Source organism: Carassius auratus, chromosome 32, assembly GCF_003368295.1.
Source record: "Carassius auratus strain Wakin chromosome 32, ASM336829v1, whole genome shotgun sequence".
NCBI lineage: Eukaryota > Metazoa > Chordata > Actinopteri > Cypriniformes > Cyprinidae > Carassius > Carassius auratus.
The window spans coordinates 34,118,646-34,134,554 of NC_039274.1; the positions used below are offsets into that span (position 1 = coordinate 34,118,646).

At 37.4% G+C, this 15,909-nt stretch overlaps 1 protein-coding gene across 4 annotated transcripts in view; it reads left to right on the forward strand.

Moving 5' to 3' along the window:
- LOC113052283 (amyloid-beta A4 precursor protein-binding family A member 2-like) overlaps window positions 1–15,909 on the forward strand; it is a 68,600-nt gene that overhangs the window by 9,084 nt on the left and 43,607 nt on the right. For 3 of the 4 annotated variants that reach the window (XM_026216709.1, XM_026216711.1, XM_026216712.1), the window contains exon 2: window positions 7,792–7,830. The exons of the other annotated variant lie outside the window; for it this stretch is intronic. The gene's annotated coding sequence lies outside the window, so the exon portion shown is untranslated. The remainder of the gene's footprint in view (window positions 1–7,791; window positions 7,831–15,909) is intronic. 4 annotated transcript variants of the gene reach the window in all.

Sequence of the window (15,909 nt, forward strand, 5' to 3'; positions counted from 1 at the left end):
GTGTGTAGGTCAGCTTTTACCTGCATTCTGGGAACCAGCCAAGAAGAAAATGGTTTGATATACATATTAAACTTAAATGTTGGTGTAACTGAAGTCAGACATATTATTTTTATAATTTTTCTACAGCAACTACTTCACTATTCAATGTTATGAGGTGTCTTATCAGATCATGAGACATTTTCTGACTATTTCAGCTATAAAAAAAAAATATGTTGCCCATAAACAGCCATTGATTTTGCTGTTAATTTCAGGGTCTGGTTTTCAACTAACACATGAAAAAAATACTCTTAAATGAGCTGGTAGGAAAGTATGTAGATTGAGAGATTATATTTGTTTTTAAATCATCTCATGACATTTAGAGGGCATCATTTTGTCTTGATTATCTGCTCAGTTATCAAACACATTAGTCTAGAGTTAAGGACGTTTAGTTATAATATGAGAGCAGAGATTTTGTGCCATTTTCTGTGTTTCTTTTAAAGTTTTTCTGATACATTTGGATCTTTCGATTCTTCTGGAATCGGTGCCGGAGGATAACAATGAGCTGTTTTGGGCTCATATCATTAAATGGAGAGACGATGTGAAGATGGTAACACCAAGAGATTTTGGAGAGTTAGTCAACTGTGGAAAGCTAAATCCTTTTTTGATATTCTGACATTAGCTCAAGAATGAGGCGCACACTCTCTCAGCTTGACAGATCATGGATGATCTTTACTGTGGAGATGGAGCTGTCATTTATTCAGAGAAAGTGTGGATCTGAGGGGTTGCTCTCACTAATGGACCCCAAAATGGGTTTATTGTAGTTGCACGAAATTATCTAAAGTGGGGGATCCAAACTCATCCTTAATGGGAAAAACTGGGGACAGATTCACCCTCACACACATTCATTGGAGGACAGCAGGAGTTTGAGATACTTTTCTGTCAATAACTCTTACAAGCACATAGCATCTTTACTGTGAGGCCTGTCTTTGAACAGACACCATGCATCATTAATACCTGCCATATATTTGATGCTTTAAAGCCTTTGGGAATAAATGAATAGCAATTGCAATGCCTGCTGGCAAGTCTGTGTCTACTGTGTAGATTAATTGCTTTAACAACTCACGTGCTGTTCTGCAGAAAGGGTTCGGGCATCAATTCCTACTTTCCAGCTTTGCAATAAAAGCTTGAATGAAGCACGTGTTAATAGATGAAGCACAGAGGGTTTAGTTATAGTTTTGTTCTGTCATTGGCAACTTTGCTGGCTGAAGTAGGACAATAATAGTAGCCATTTTAAAGTTAACAGATAATGACTTTGAAATCATTACCAAACTTCTTGTGTCAGCACTCACACAGGACTGTATAGCCTATTAGTCACCCTTGGTTTATCTCTAATCGAAGTCAGACTTTTTTAGAATTTGGGTTTAATTTCAAGACACATGTAACGTTATATATGAAGACTTCAGAATTGAGTCAGTCTGACGTTTTTATGAGATGTTTTCTTTTAAAATAGCACTTTATTATTATTATTTTAAAATTCTATGTTTAGGTTCACTAATTTTACTTTAATGGCAAAGAAAAATTTATTAGTTAGTCATGAGATGCCTTATTTTGAAAAATATTCAATTTTATTTTCATAGAAGCTTGATAAAAATGCTAATGTAAAAGAACAATCTCAGATGGACTTTGCATCTAAAGTCTACATACAGTATCCTGTATATAAAATCAATCTCAATATTAAAAAATATGATGTACATGCAAAGTAACTGAAATTTTTAAGGTCCAAAAAGGTAGTAAGGAAATGAATAACATAGTTCATGTGCCATCAGTGATTCAACCGTAATGTTATGAAGCTATATGAATACTTTTTGTGTGCAAAGGAAACAAAAATATTGTTGATGTAGAACACACATGCGCTGTTCCTTGTTTACAAAGAAGAGGAATGCACACGCAATCATCGTGGTGCTCCCATAAGTGGCAGAAGAAGAAATTGTTGAATAAAATTGTTATTTTAGTTTTCTTTGCTCACAGAATATTTTCATAGTTTCATAACATTACTGTTGAACCACTGATGGCACATGGACTATCTTAAAAACGTCTTTTACTACCTTTGTGGTCCATAAAACGTTTCAGTTGTATTGCTGTGTATGCTTGAAAGCTCTCGGATTTCATCAGAAATATCTTCACTTGTGTTCTGAAGATGAAGTCTTGAGGGTCTGGAACGGCATGAGGGTGAGTGACAGAATTTTCATTTTTGGGTGAACTATCCCATTAATAGACCATTACCTGATCCTCTCAGATCCTGGAAGTAGAAGGTTGTTACAGGTCAGTGCAGATATCTTCACCCATTGTCTGTGTTTATTATGCTCTTTTGTATTTACTCTGCACAGAGTGTTAGTGGTAGATAAACCTATACATCTGCAGCATAGAGAACAGCTTGCTCTAGCAAACAAGGGCACATTGGAACAGTTGCCTGTAAACTTCTATAGGGGTTGATAGTCTGTAAATGGCATGGGCTGTGGTTGCTGGGATGTCAGCATGTCTGGTAGACTATAGCCAGTGCTCATACTTCAGAACAAAGAGAGGGAAATGTGCATTTGAATAACAGAGAAATAGGAGGCAGAGAGAAAGTCTGAGAGAGAAAGAGTTTGTACAAAAGCGTCAATGTGATATAGAGGTAGAGGGAAATGACCTGGGTTAAGATCATTCATCCAGGTCCTTCCCTTTAGCCTCTGGCAGCAGAGGTCTGATTGCTCACCACTACAGCAGACATCATATTCCTTTTCTGAAACTGAAGTTAATAAGTACTGAAGTTGCTTTTATCGCAAAGGAATAGTTCATCAAAGAAGGAAAATTCTGTCATCATTTATTCACTCTTATGTCATTCCCAAACTCATTTGCTGTTCTTTTTTAACAGTGTTGTCCCAAAAGTAGAATTTAAGGCTCTAGTTTACACACCTTTGGTTTATTGTGAACAAGAACATTTTTTTAACTTTTTAAATGTTCTATAACTTCTAATGCCAAATGATAGCAGAAAACCGGCAGATTTTTTAAACACTACCTTCTTTGTGTAGTATAAAAAAAACAACACTGAAAGCACCCTAAATTTTCTGCATTTATACCAGTGAGGTGTAAAATTTACCGCAGTGTAAAGTGTAGTGTGTTACATGACACTAGTCACATGTTGTATATGTGGGATCTCCAATGAATTCTGTTCCTGTGATCTGAAGGTGTTTCAGCACCACAGACAGCGGCAAATCCTCACAGTGTGTTCCAGTGGCGGAGTTTGTGAACGCTCTCCCTTACATTCCTGTATAATCATCACATTAATCCAAACAAGGTTTAGTAGGTCTCTTAAGTTCAGCGGAATTCATCTGGTGCTTTAGGAAGATATCTGACGACACTGATAACTGTTTTCTCTTTCCTGTTATGCACCTATTCATTTTTCTTCTTTAGCATGCAATGCAAAGAGAGCTTTACACCAGTTTTTTGATAGACAGTCTACTGTGAATAAAGCAATCTCCTATTAAGGAAACTGTAACAGCAGGGTTTGAAACGAACAGGAAGACAAGCAAGAAGAACAAAGATCGTGAAGTCTGTCAGTACTGGGAAAAGTATTTTCCACAAGGTAAAATATGACACTTGAGTTTGATGAACAGATGACAAATAGCTTGCAATAAAGCTCTGTATATGAATGCAACAAAGCATCACTGTTAATTTCTGAAGGCTGCATGGTATAAAATAAACCTTGTAATGCTTATATTGTGATAAAAGTTGTGTCTATTGTCTGGATTCACTACTAGCCCTTGTCAGGGAGCACAGCTTGTTTTCCTCCTCTCCTTGAAAACCTTCTCCCTTGGGAGCCTGAGTCAGACAGTAGTCACTCTTCACTCTTTAAGTGTAGCCCTCTTTTGATGACATAAATAGGCTGTGTTTACCTCCATCTGCAGCACTGAGTTGATGCACAGTGATCCATGGTGCTAGCTGTTAAATTTGAATTAGCTTTAGAGGCTTAACAGGATCTATTTCTACCTCATTTGACTTTTAAAAATGGAATTTGTTGGTGTTATAATCTGATTGATTCAGTTTTATTAAATGATATTTGCTGTCATGGTTCATGTGAGCATCTTCATTTTAAAGCTTCAGTTAATTTATTATTATTATTTATTATTATCATCCTAAATAATATAAATAATCCTAAAAATGTATCATTTTCTACAAAAATATTAAGCGTTTAGAAGCAATAAAACATTTTTTTAAATCACCAAATCAGCATATTAGAATGATTTCTAAAGGATCATGATGCATTGAAGACTGTATTAATATGTGATCACTGTATCAATATTCCACAATATAATACGTTTTACTGTATTTTTGCCTACCCCAAACATTTGAATGGTAATCTGGATTGTATTTTTGTCATAAATGTATTATAAATGTTGTTCATATATTTTCAAGACTTCTTCATCCAATGTGAGAACTTTGAGTGAGGAACAGACCAAAATTTTTTTATTTACTGAAAGTATTTACCTCTGCTCCAGAACAAATCTTTTTTCTTTTTCTTTTTTTGAGTTATCTTTATAATGAACCAGTTGAAAAAAAATGGATGGACTATCCCTTTAACTCAAAAAAAAGCACAGGGAGCATTGGTGTTGTCAAGAAAGGCGTCCCGCTTTTGCTATTTTCAATACCAGCACTGGGCTATTAGGGCTTTTTGGACAGAACCAGACATTCTGGTGTCTTGACAAGGAACCATTTCCCCCCATATAATCAAAGGCCTGTGATAGATGGATGGCAAGAGCATCTCTCAGCTCACCTATCCTGTCCACCTCCTCCTTTTCATCCTCCTCATGGTCTTTCACAGGCCGCCTCCTCGATTGAGCATTATGGAGAAACCAGTGGCTACATTTGGTCCTACTGTGTTCATAATAGAGAAAAGGGCAGCGAGTAGCAGGTCTGCAGGGGTGGAGAGGGGATTTTAGCCACACTGCTCTGTCGGCATCCAGTGCGGTCACTGCCATTTGACAGGATTTGGCTGGAAAATTAGACGCTGCTTCCACCCCAGATGGCAGCTTTTATCAAAATGGCTTTGAGGGTAGAGCTCTCCGAGAGAGACAGAAAAAATAGTCTGACGGAAGTCTATGAAAAAGACTGTGAGTTTTAAAGGGAGACTTCACACAAAAGTGAACATTTTTAATTCTTAATTTGCTCATATCATTCATTTTTATTCTAAACCTACTTGTGTAGTGATTAGAAATCATATTTTAACATCAACAGTATATTATATATAAATGCTTTTGTGGTCTAACATATTGAACATTTATTTGACACTGAGATTTATATTTGACAGCAATAATGTTACAACTGTTTTTTTTTTACTTTATGCATCAACGAGTCCTGAATTTTGCCATTTTTAAAAATGTTATAATAAATATATATATATATATATTAGTAATAATAATAATAGATAATAATAGTAGTAGTAGTGTTAATAACAGTAGATTTTTCCGTATTTTCATCCAAATAAATAAATTAATATAAGTGCAATAGTCTTGCAATAGTTCAAAAACATTTTTAAAAAATCTATATACAATATTGATCTTTTTATTTTCTGTATTTTAAAAGCATATATTTATTATGTAATATTGCATATTATACAGCTGTGCTTTCTTTCATTGTATGGAAGTGAGCAGCATTAACAGTCTGCAAAAGGAAATGTTGTGTTCCTTTTGTGTTCCTCAGAAGCAAGAACAGGTTTTGAAAAACATGAGGGTGAATAAATAATGACAGAACTTTCATTTTCGGATGAAGTGTTCCTTCAAAATGCAGAGAAAGAGTGCACATATTTCCTCTCTTCCGCTCCATTTTTCCATCTGTCCATAGAGCTGAATCCTCTTACTCGACTTACGACTGTGGATTTACCAAATGCTGTCAAACTGCATTTGAAAGAGCAGCATCTGCCAGCAAGATGTCAAAAAGATGTGCAACTGTGCAAATAACATCCCCGTCATTCATTTTTCCTATTTTCCTGAACAGTTGATGCTATATTAATCATTAGCCATAAGCCTTAAAACCTTTATTTACTTGGGAGATCTCTCCCGGTGAAATAAAGATGTTCTCATCTTTCTCAGTCGATTATAGCTGATATTGCTGAGATTTCTTTCCACATCGTGTTCAGGGCAGGTGCAGAAAATAGGGTGTGATGGTGTCACTTCACGTCAGATTTGATTTTCGCTTGTCTTGGCCTGTCTGGAAGACACATGTCCCTTAGGAAATTGGACAAATTTATCGGACACTTCTACAATCAGGTGTACAAATTGCTGCCAAAGTCACCCAAGTCTGTGGGGGACATGTGCAGTGTTGTTATCAGTCTTGTCTAATGGCAAACATCTGCTCGTGTAGAAGCACCCACAAAGGAGAACAAGTGACACTGTCAGGAGGAGAGGAAAGGATGGAGAGACTGCTCTGCATCATTTGTCTCAGCTGGGATGTCCCTGTTTCTCCTCCTCCCTCCTTAGACTGTGCAGCACTGTTGATTGAATCAGTCTCTTTGTGAGCTGGTGCTCAGTAATCATGGCACGCAAATCAACTCTCGGCTCCAAACAGAGTCAAAGTGTTAGACGTGCCGAAGGAAACTAACTTCCTGTTTTTCTTCAAATGCTAGATGCCATAGACATATGTCAGTCAAACTCACAGGGCCCTATCTTGCACCCAGCGCAATTGACTTTGTACACCGACGCATGTGTCATTCCTATTTTGCACCCGCGCAAAGCGCGCTTTTCCCTCCACAGAAGCACGTCGCTAAACTAGTGAATGAACTTGCGCTCCCTGGGCGGTTCAGCGCAAAAAAGGAGGCGTGTTCCGGCGCAAACGATCCCTGGTGCTATTTTGTTGTTCCATTAAACAATTGCGCCACTGACCAGAAAAAACCTAGTCTAAAGTCAGTGGCGCGTTGCGCGTTGTTCATTATGCTATTTTAAGGGCGCATGCTTGACCATAATGTATAGCGTGCACAACGCGCATACACTTTGCTCATGTAATCTACACAGATGCAACAGTTATTTTTGCAAATCATAAATTGTTACACTAAAAAAATATTAACACATGAGATGACGGAAATCATTGTGGTGTGCCACGAAGATGTGGAAAAAATAGGCATAAAACTAGCTCACAAATTATTCAGGCTAATTATTCTCCCATCCCCATACAACACAACTTCTCTGTCTTTCACTGCTCTTACAAGAACATCAGTCTCCTCGGCTGTGAACCGCTCCTGGCGTGCGCCTGGTAAATACGCCATAATAATAGCAATCCATAATGGAACTTGCGCACCTGCTTTTAAAGGGAATGTTGGATGACGCTCTGATTGGTTTATTTCACGTTACGCCCAAACCACACCTATGAATAATGAAGCTACTTCAGACCAACCCATTTTAGATTTGCGCCGGGCGCAAGAGCCAATTATCCCGCCGGGAAAATAGCAACAGCGCCGAGACCCGCCCACAAAGTTACTTGCGCTTCGCGCTTTGACACTTGCGTTTCAGATCGTTAAAATAGGGCCCACAGTGTCAATCAAACTTGTCTTTCATCTCTCATGATGAGCCTTACTAAAAATCAAAGATGAGCCTACTAGCAGATTGCAATTGATTGGATATGTCTAAGTGTTGTAGTTTTTCTTTGTAACAACTGAACAACTGAAGTTGGGGATCTCCCATTAGACAATATTAATCATATATTTTATCAAGATTCTTTAGCAGGTGAGGACAGATTGGAGTATGCTGTCGTGATGTTCTTATTCATGTTTTTCTCTTCTAGTTTGGTTCCTGAGAGATCTCCTTCACCACACAACTGTCGGTAAGTGTCTCTGCACAAACAGCAATCACACCAGATGGAGGTCTCCCTTGTTTTGTGCGTCATATCCAGGCCTAAACTGTTTTTAGCATTTCCTGCGCTGATTTTGGAATGATTTTCAGAGGGATACATTTTGCTCTTGCTTATACTATCAGCAAAGGTTTGTGGTATATATTTATGTTTTTGAAAGATGTCTTATGGTCCTCAAGTAGTTATGTATTTATTTGGTCAAAAATACAGTAAAACATTTAATATTGTAAAAGTATTATAACGGCTAAAATAGCTGTTAGAACACCATTTACAAAGCTAAAGAAAAGCATCTATTTTAAAGGGAAATATTTTGTAAGATTATAAATATTTTTACTTGTGATACTGTCACTTTTGATCAATTTATTGCATCCTTGTTGAATACAAATATGCATCTCTGTAAATGGAATTTCTATGAATTTCTTTGAATTCTTCTTCCATAAATTGCAATTCTGCAATTGACCCTTCACAAAGACTGTTGCTACTGTTGCTACGTCAGACAAGCCATGGTGCTCTCACGCCACAAATCATGCTCTCACACAGTGAAAAAAATATTGAGGAGCAAAGGGGACACTGCCAACACGGCTAGAGACAACACAGAGCTGGTTACTTTTGGTAATACGCAATATGAAAGTCTCTGTTTTTTAAGAAATTCAAATAATAAACACCATTTTATGGCTCTTTGATGTGATTGGACAGATCGCTGTAGGGCCTCAGTTCAAGTGGCACATGAACCAATCATCTCTTTCTCTTTACTTTCTCGAAATATGCATGAATGAACATCAGAAGGTATCTTGTTTCAAGTGTGAAAGATGTTAAATACACACTATTTTACTATGTTAATATACTCTCCTGCCTAATTTGTTTGTCGGACAAAATAGCAGTTTATGATTGGTCGGATCGCCTGTCAGTCAAAGTCCTGGGAAATGGTCAATTGGAACTTAAAAAACATACTCAGTTTAATTCTGAGTAGCATACATTCCTGGATAATACGATTTTATGTATTTTACAGCTTTCTGTATTCATGACAAAAGTGTCCAACAGCTCGTCATTTAAAAGTGACATGCCTGGCCTTGTGCCATATAATGTGTGTGGATGCAATAAGAGTTGTGGGGGAGGAGTGGCATGCTAATGCTAATCTATGCTCAGAGGGACTGTGTTAGTGGTGGGGCAAGCTGGAGGGGTGCAGTTTCATGGGAAATGTCTTTGAAGATGTGAAGGGGTGGAGGAAGGATCCCAGAGCGACACGGCTGCCCAAATACCTCACTCCTCATCATGTATTCATCATCTTTACTTACACAAATATTTCATGAGATTTTGTGCAGAAAATACATTCTTATAAGCATGGTGGTTCCTTTGAAGGGCAGGAAGGTAGAGATGGAGACCTGGGTTTACTCGAGGCAGGCTGAACCTTCTGTTGTGTCTCTTCTGCTGTGTCAGCTGTCTTTTCTTCTTATTCTTGAAGGCTCTATCTTAATTTCTGAGCAAAGAAAAAACAAAGTCTTGTTGGATTGGATGGGGAGGGGTGCAGCGACATGCATTTAGAAAGAAATGGGACATGAATTTTAATTAAGGCAACAATTCATTGCAATGTTATTGTAGTTATGGGAGATTTTAGCATAGACTATATTATTTACTGATGTATTTAGTATAAATATGATGATGCCTGTTTAGAGGGAAGCCACAAAAAAACATTGTGTTGATTATGGTCCCAACGTCTCATCCATTTGACGTCTCAAATTCCTAAAATATACATCACAGTGAAGTTCCTGGTTAATTTTAATAGGGAATGAGATAAATTAAGCAGGAAGAGAGTCAGGTACAGTTGTGAACTTTTCCTCTGAGTCTGATTCAAACCATTTGCGACTGCTTTGTGAATCTTTCAGACGGACTAATTAAAATGAGCCATCTCATAAGAGTCATTTTTGGAATTGGACATCACTGGTGTGCACTCAGATGATTTGCTGATATTTAATGAAAGCACATTTGGACACTGACAAGTTTTTCAGAATTAGTTTTTTTTTTTCAGTTAGAACAGTAAGATGTGCCTGTTACTTCTCACAAGGGCCACATTGCAAGCCAAAATCAAATAATGCATCCTTGTTTCTCTCATACTGCATGTCCTTATGACATTGTACGCACCCTAAATTGTTATTGGTTCTTGTTGATTGTAAATTAGTGTTATTTGTTTTGCAGAACACTGATTCTGTTGCTCTCTGCTGTGTTTCTCTGGCCTTGTGCTTCATTCAGAGCACAGCATCAGTGGGTGGGGAAATGTAGCATTCGATGAAATGTGCTACTGCCCTGGTCTTACAAATCAAGCAATAATGGAAGCATTTGCATACAGATGGAGACAAAAATGCAAAACATACTGGTGTTTCCTGCTGTGCTGTATCGTGCCCTTTCTAGCATATATATATATATATTTTTTTTTTGATGGACGGAAATTGGAAATGGAGACATGCAGGGTACTCTGGAAAGGAAAACTGTCTAATGAAATGGTTTTGTGTACTTAAGTTCTGTTTCCTTTTTCTTCAGCAGGTTATTGTTCTTAGGTGTGTCTTGTTTAGTCATGTGGAGTCAAGTTCTCCTGGGAAGCTGTGAGTTCGGAAATCATAATAAAGACACGATGTGCATTCAAGTTATTTTGATTTGGAATAGAATTGGACAATTTCATGTTTTTCTCTCACTTTTTCACTTACCGGCAAAGATAGGAAGCTTTTTTAGCACTGATGCCAAATAATGAAGAGCAAATGATGTGCTCTGTGTGTTTTATCATTCTCAAGCTGCCACAGAGGATGAAGGAGGAAATGTTGTTTAGTATTTTCTGGCAAGCTTTATTGCTATTTGCTTAAGCTCCTTGGTTACAGCTGTAAGTCAGACAAGCTTCACAGAACCTCCCATTGGAATGTAGAAGCTATCTGGTTTTCTGAAAAATGTGCTCATCTCTTATAAAGTTGTAAAATATGATTAGATATCATTCCTATGTGGCCTGAATAAATGTAAACATTGCAGAGCTTTTTATTTGCCATTATAAAGGAAACGTTGAAATACACAGTAACTTGATGGAAGAACTGAGGCAACTCTGACTTTTGAACTTCTAAACATTTGAAGGTTCAGAAACAAAAAACAGATGCTAGTTATATCTTCTTTTCTGGATACCGTGAGTCACCAGTGACTCAGCAACAACGTTTTAGTTTAATTTCCATAAAATTGCATTTTAAATTAGTCCAAACACAGAGTTGCTTCATAGACCAGAATTTGCATCTTTTCAAATATAAGTATGAGAAAATGTTGGATGGTAACAGTAGCTAAGGTCAATCTGGGGTTAAAGGAATTAAAATTAATAAGTATTATTAATTTCTTTCCACTGGTAATTGTGACTTTAGTTGATGAGCGCTTAGCTTGTAAATAAAGTCCTTTAATACGACTGAATGCACAGTTGGTTCTGCTGATTTATTCTCTCTATTTGTCTTGTTGTCATGTCAGTCCTTGTGTCTTTACCCTTCATGTTTCCATTGTCCTTTGTCAGGTCTTTTCCTATTTAGGCTGCATGTTTGTTTAGGTAATGCTTAAATTATCTTTTTTAAATAATACAATTTATTTTAGATCCTTTAACTCCTGCTGTTATCAGTAAACCTTACACCTAAATGTGTATCTGTTGTTATTACATTATATTAGCCTAATAAATGAAATGAAAACATCTTCCTATCCTTATTAAGCATCTGTTTAACACGTCCTATTATTACCGGTGCAGACTGATTGTGACTGAAACATTCTCAAGGAGGATTTTGCTTGGACAGACACAATTTTCCTCTCTCTTTTCAGTTTCTTTGCAGTGTAGGTTTGGCCAAGCTCATGATTGATTGATTAAGTGCAAAAGAGGATTAGCCGATGCAGAGAGAAGGGATTGGATTCAAACTGTGCTCGTTTCGCTTATGGCAGTTAGCCGTCCTGCCGAATGCAGTGAAAGGGCGAGATAGTGTTGGGATTCACCCTTCGATCTAAACCGAGGCTCATAATCTTCTTCAGATAGTTTCAATCCCATCAACATCAAACTGACAGAGCACCCAGGAGGACAGCAGCCATGTTGGACCCCATCACACACCAACCCGGGTTTAAAACGATGGGTTTGACTGTTTTCTCCATTAAAAAATAGCCTTTAAAAGGCTCAGAAAGGATGTAAAAAAGCAGATCTGGCTATTTAATGAACAGGAGCCATGAAAAGCCTCAGTGTAAACTGATGAAACGCTCCCCGCAGTGATGATAGGCCCTTAATCCGCTGCATTTTGTGCAGAGCAGTTAGTCTGAATGTGGAGAGAACAGGAAGTTTCTGTCGCTTTGCCGTCACACATGCTTTCAAGTGCATACAGAATCAATTCACAGGCTGTAGGATGGCTTATTTCCTATGCCTTAAAGAGAAACATACCCTTGATTTGTCATTTTGATAAAGTTAAAGATAATGCACCTTAAAACAGCGTCCTTAGATGCTGAATGTTTCGGTGCTGCTACGCTTGAACTAACCAGATGATCTGTCTGTGTGCTGGATTTAGATGCTATCCGTGTTGTGAAGTGCAGTTTGTATGAGGGTGTGTGTTTTACAAGTATATACAGTATGTGTTCTGGCAGACTGTCATATTCTTTTTGATTTCATTTTGTTAGTCGTCAAGGCTGTTTGGTTTCATTCAGAACACAAATGTTGTTCCAAATGAATCCAGTCTCTTGAGTGTACATGAGCAAACAGAACAAAAATGTGATATTTTCCCTCTTTATCAAACTCTAAAGTCACCAAGTTAATTTCGAATACTTTAAAGTTGCATGTATTGTTTTTTTTTTAATTACACAACATTTCATTAATTAATTTATTTTTCATTTACTAAATGAATTCATTTGCAGGATCTCTTGAAAATGACACACAGGTGTGTTGACGCCTGATGAAACTGAACTGTTTCGAGGACAGCAGTTTTGAAGAGCTCTGAAGACTGCTCTCAGTATCCGATTACAGTCTCAAAACTCAGACAAAGCTGCTGAGGCACTTTGTGATGTCAGCCTGTCATGGTAATCCAAAACCTACAGCATGATGGGCGAAACAGCCTGCTTAAGTAGATGAGAGAACACCGCTTCTTCTGTGAGAACCCGTTTTACACCAGTCTCTGTCTATGCAGATCACACTGTATGTCAGAAAGTACCTTGTAACATGTCTTGTTGTTAAAAAAAAAAAAAAAACAGACTGTTATCTTATTTGATTACTGAAGATTCATGGTCATGGTCACCCTATTTATTTGTCTCTGACCTGTTTTTCCCTAAAGAAAAGGCATTCTGTGCTTTCAGATAATAAATTACAAAGAAAGCAGAAACGATCTGAAAAGTATTATTTTCTCAGCTTGAACGAGCCAGAGTTCAGACTGAATTTATCGAGAGGCAACCAGAAACCCTAAGAGTCTCACCCAACGACCTTTGCCAATCTCCTCACAATGAGAAGCTGTCACTTACTTCAAATTTCTAACATGAACATCAAAATGACTTTTGGTGCTATAACCTATTGTAAAACTTTTCAATTTAAAAGAAATGAAGAATTTTTTGGGGGGGGGATACCTGACAAAACCATGCATATATTGGTCAAAAATGAAAATTAGAGGCAGTTTAGTTAAAAAATAGCTTGTTTAAAAAAAAAAAAATGTATTGACATGTATTTTATTTAATTCTAAACTGTTTCAGGTACACACTGAAGACAAACTTTCTTTTTTAAATGCAATTCCAATAATTTTTAAGCCAAACTACTACACTGAATTCTGTTATCCATAAAGAAAAAGTGGGCAGAAAGTAGCATGCAATGCAGAGTGTGCTAAAAACACTGTCTTAAAATAGCTCTGCATCATGCATTATTCGTACTGCTCGCACAAGGCCTGTCAGACTGTATATTGCATGTTTATGTGTGCTCTCACGCCTCAGTTCTAGACCTTCAGTTTCTGAACTCATTTCTTGGCTATAGTGTTTATTTTTGAATTGACTTATGTTGCTGCAGTGTCCCAGCAGTGAGAAATATGAGGAGGAACACTCTGTTCTTCTGTGTTTTGGGACTTACTGTTCCTCTGGGTGTTTGAGAGAGAGAGTGTACCGATGGTAGTGTTTTGATGCACAAGGTGATTTTGGCCCTCTTGCTTGTATCCTTTCTCTCTTTTTCTGTCCTGCAGGGTCCCCTGGGGCTCATCGAACCTCCACAAACTCCGAGAACAGTCCAGGGATTTAACCTCACTTTCATACAGCTGCATTTCCTTTTAATTTTTGTTAACATTTTAGTTTTGTCATTTTTAGCAGTTTTTGTTGTTTTTAATTTTTTTTATATAGTTTTACTTTTTTTCAAGTTGTAGTTATTTTACTGCATCATGTTAAATTAAATAAAATTAGACATTTTGTTTCAGAATCTAGCTGAAATAAAATAAGCTTCAGTTTTTTAAATATTTTATTTTATTTTATTTAGTGAACTTTTGTATTATTTCAGTTAAATCAAATTGTATTATTTTATTCACTACAATAACCCTGCATCCCAGACACAAATGTTTTAATGACTAACAAAAGATTAAAAAATGTTTGGTCATCTTAGTTTTCAGTATAGAGCTAAAGGTTAGGATCTTGATTTTTCAGTTGTAGTATTACAACACACCATATATTAGCCCTGTTTGTTGTTTCCTTTGGGCATCTGATACAGCATTTGAACCTGGAAACAGATGACACATGTCAGACTTAACCAGCAGATATTATTAATAAGCTCAATATAAAACAGAATGACTCTGCCTATCTCTAATCAATCCTCATATGTGTAGCTCTCCTAGAAATAACTAAGAGGACGTGTGCAAAAATCTGCCTACACGCTCTTTTCTGTGCTCCCAGTGCACCTCGGTTGATGAGCATAATGTCTTTAGGGCCTTTCACACTACTCTAGTTCCAGAACTAAATGTACAGTACTAAAGTACTGGGAAGATTTTGTGCAAACTATTTCCCAGTACCATTTAAAGGGTTGCATTCGCACCAACCGTGTGTATAGGATGTGATGTAATTTGGTCGACAATGATGTTGAACACTGCGCACAAATTACAACGTTAAAGCTGCAGTAGGTAACTTTTGTAAATATATATTTTTTACATATTTGTTAAACCTGTCATTATGTCCTGACAGTAGAATATGAGACAGATAATCTGTGAAAAAAATCAAGCTCCTCTGGCTCCTCCCAGTGGTCCTATTGCCATTTGCAGTTACAGACCGCTCCTGGTAAGAAATCAACCAATCAGAGCTGCGGTCCGTAACTTTGTTTGTGTTCAAAATGTAGAAAAATGTATATAATAAGCGAGTACACCATGAATCCATTTTCCAAACCGTGTTTTTAGCTTGTCCTGAATCACTAGGGTGCACCTATAATAAGTGTTTATATTCGGACTATTTTAGATTGCTTCGGGGGTACCGCGGCGGAGTAACCCAGTACCTTTGTGATTCTTCATAGACATAAACAGAGAGAAGTAGTTCCGGCTACGATGTTCTTCCGCAAGACGCAAGCAGTTCTGTTTATTAACCGCTAGAGCGTCAAAAGTTCCCTACCGCAGCTTTAACAAAAAAGAACAACGTTAACAACAGGAGAATGGAGGACGCTGGGATCGGAGCTGTGTTTTTGTTGTGTCTCGTGGGTTCCAAAATAATGGACATGGAATGTCGATGAATACGTAAAGCAATTTAAAGTACTGAAAGGACGACTATGAATCTCCAACGACAACTGGCAGTGCTACATTTGCTACAAGTGCCTGCACTTCAGCGTCCGTCCATTATCGCTGTTCTCCATACTCATGAAATAAGTTGACACAATGTTTACAGTATGTTGTTTACACACACAGCATTTTAAATCATGGCGGGTGAGGGGCGCTTCATACGCGTTTGGCCAATCAATGTCTAATTGCATCAAGGTTAGTACCAGTTGGGGTAATTTTAGTAGGAGCTAATTTTGTTCTTGAAAAAGGCAGTCCAGTACTAAAATCACCGTAAAAATGCCAAAAAATGGGAAGCTCC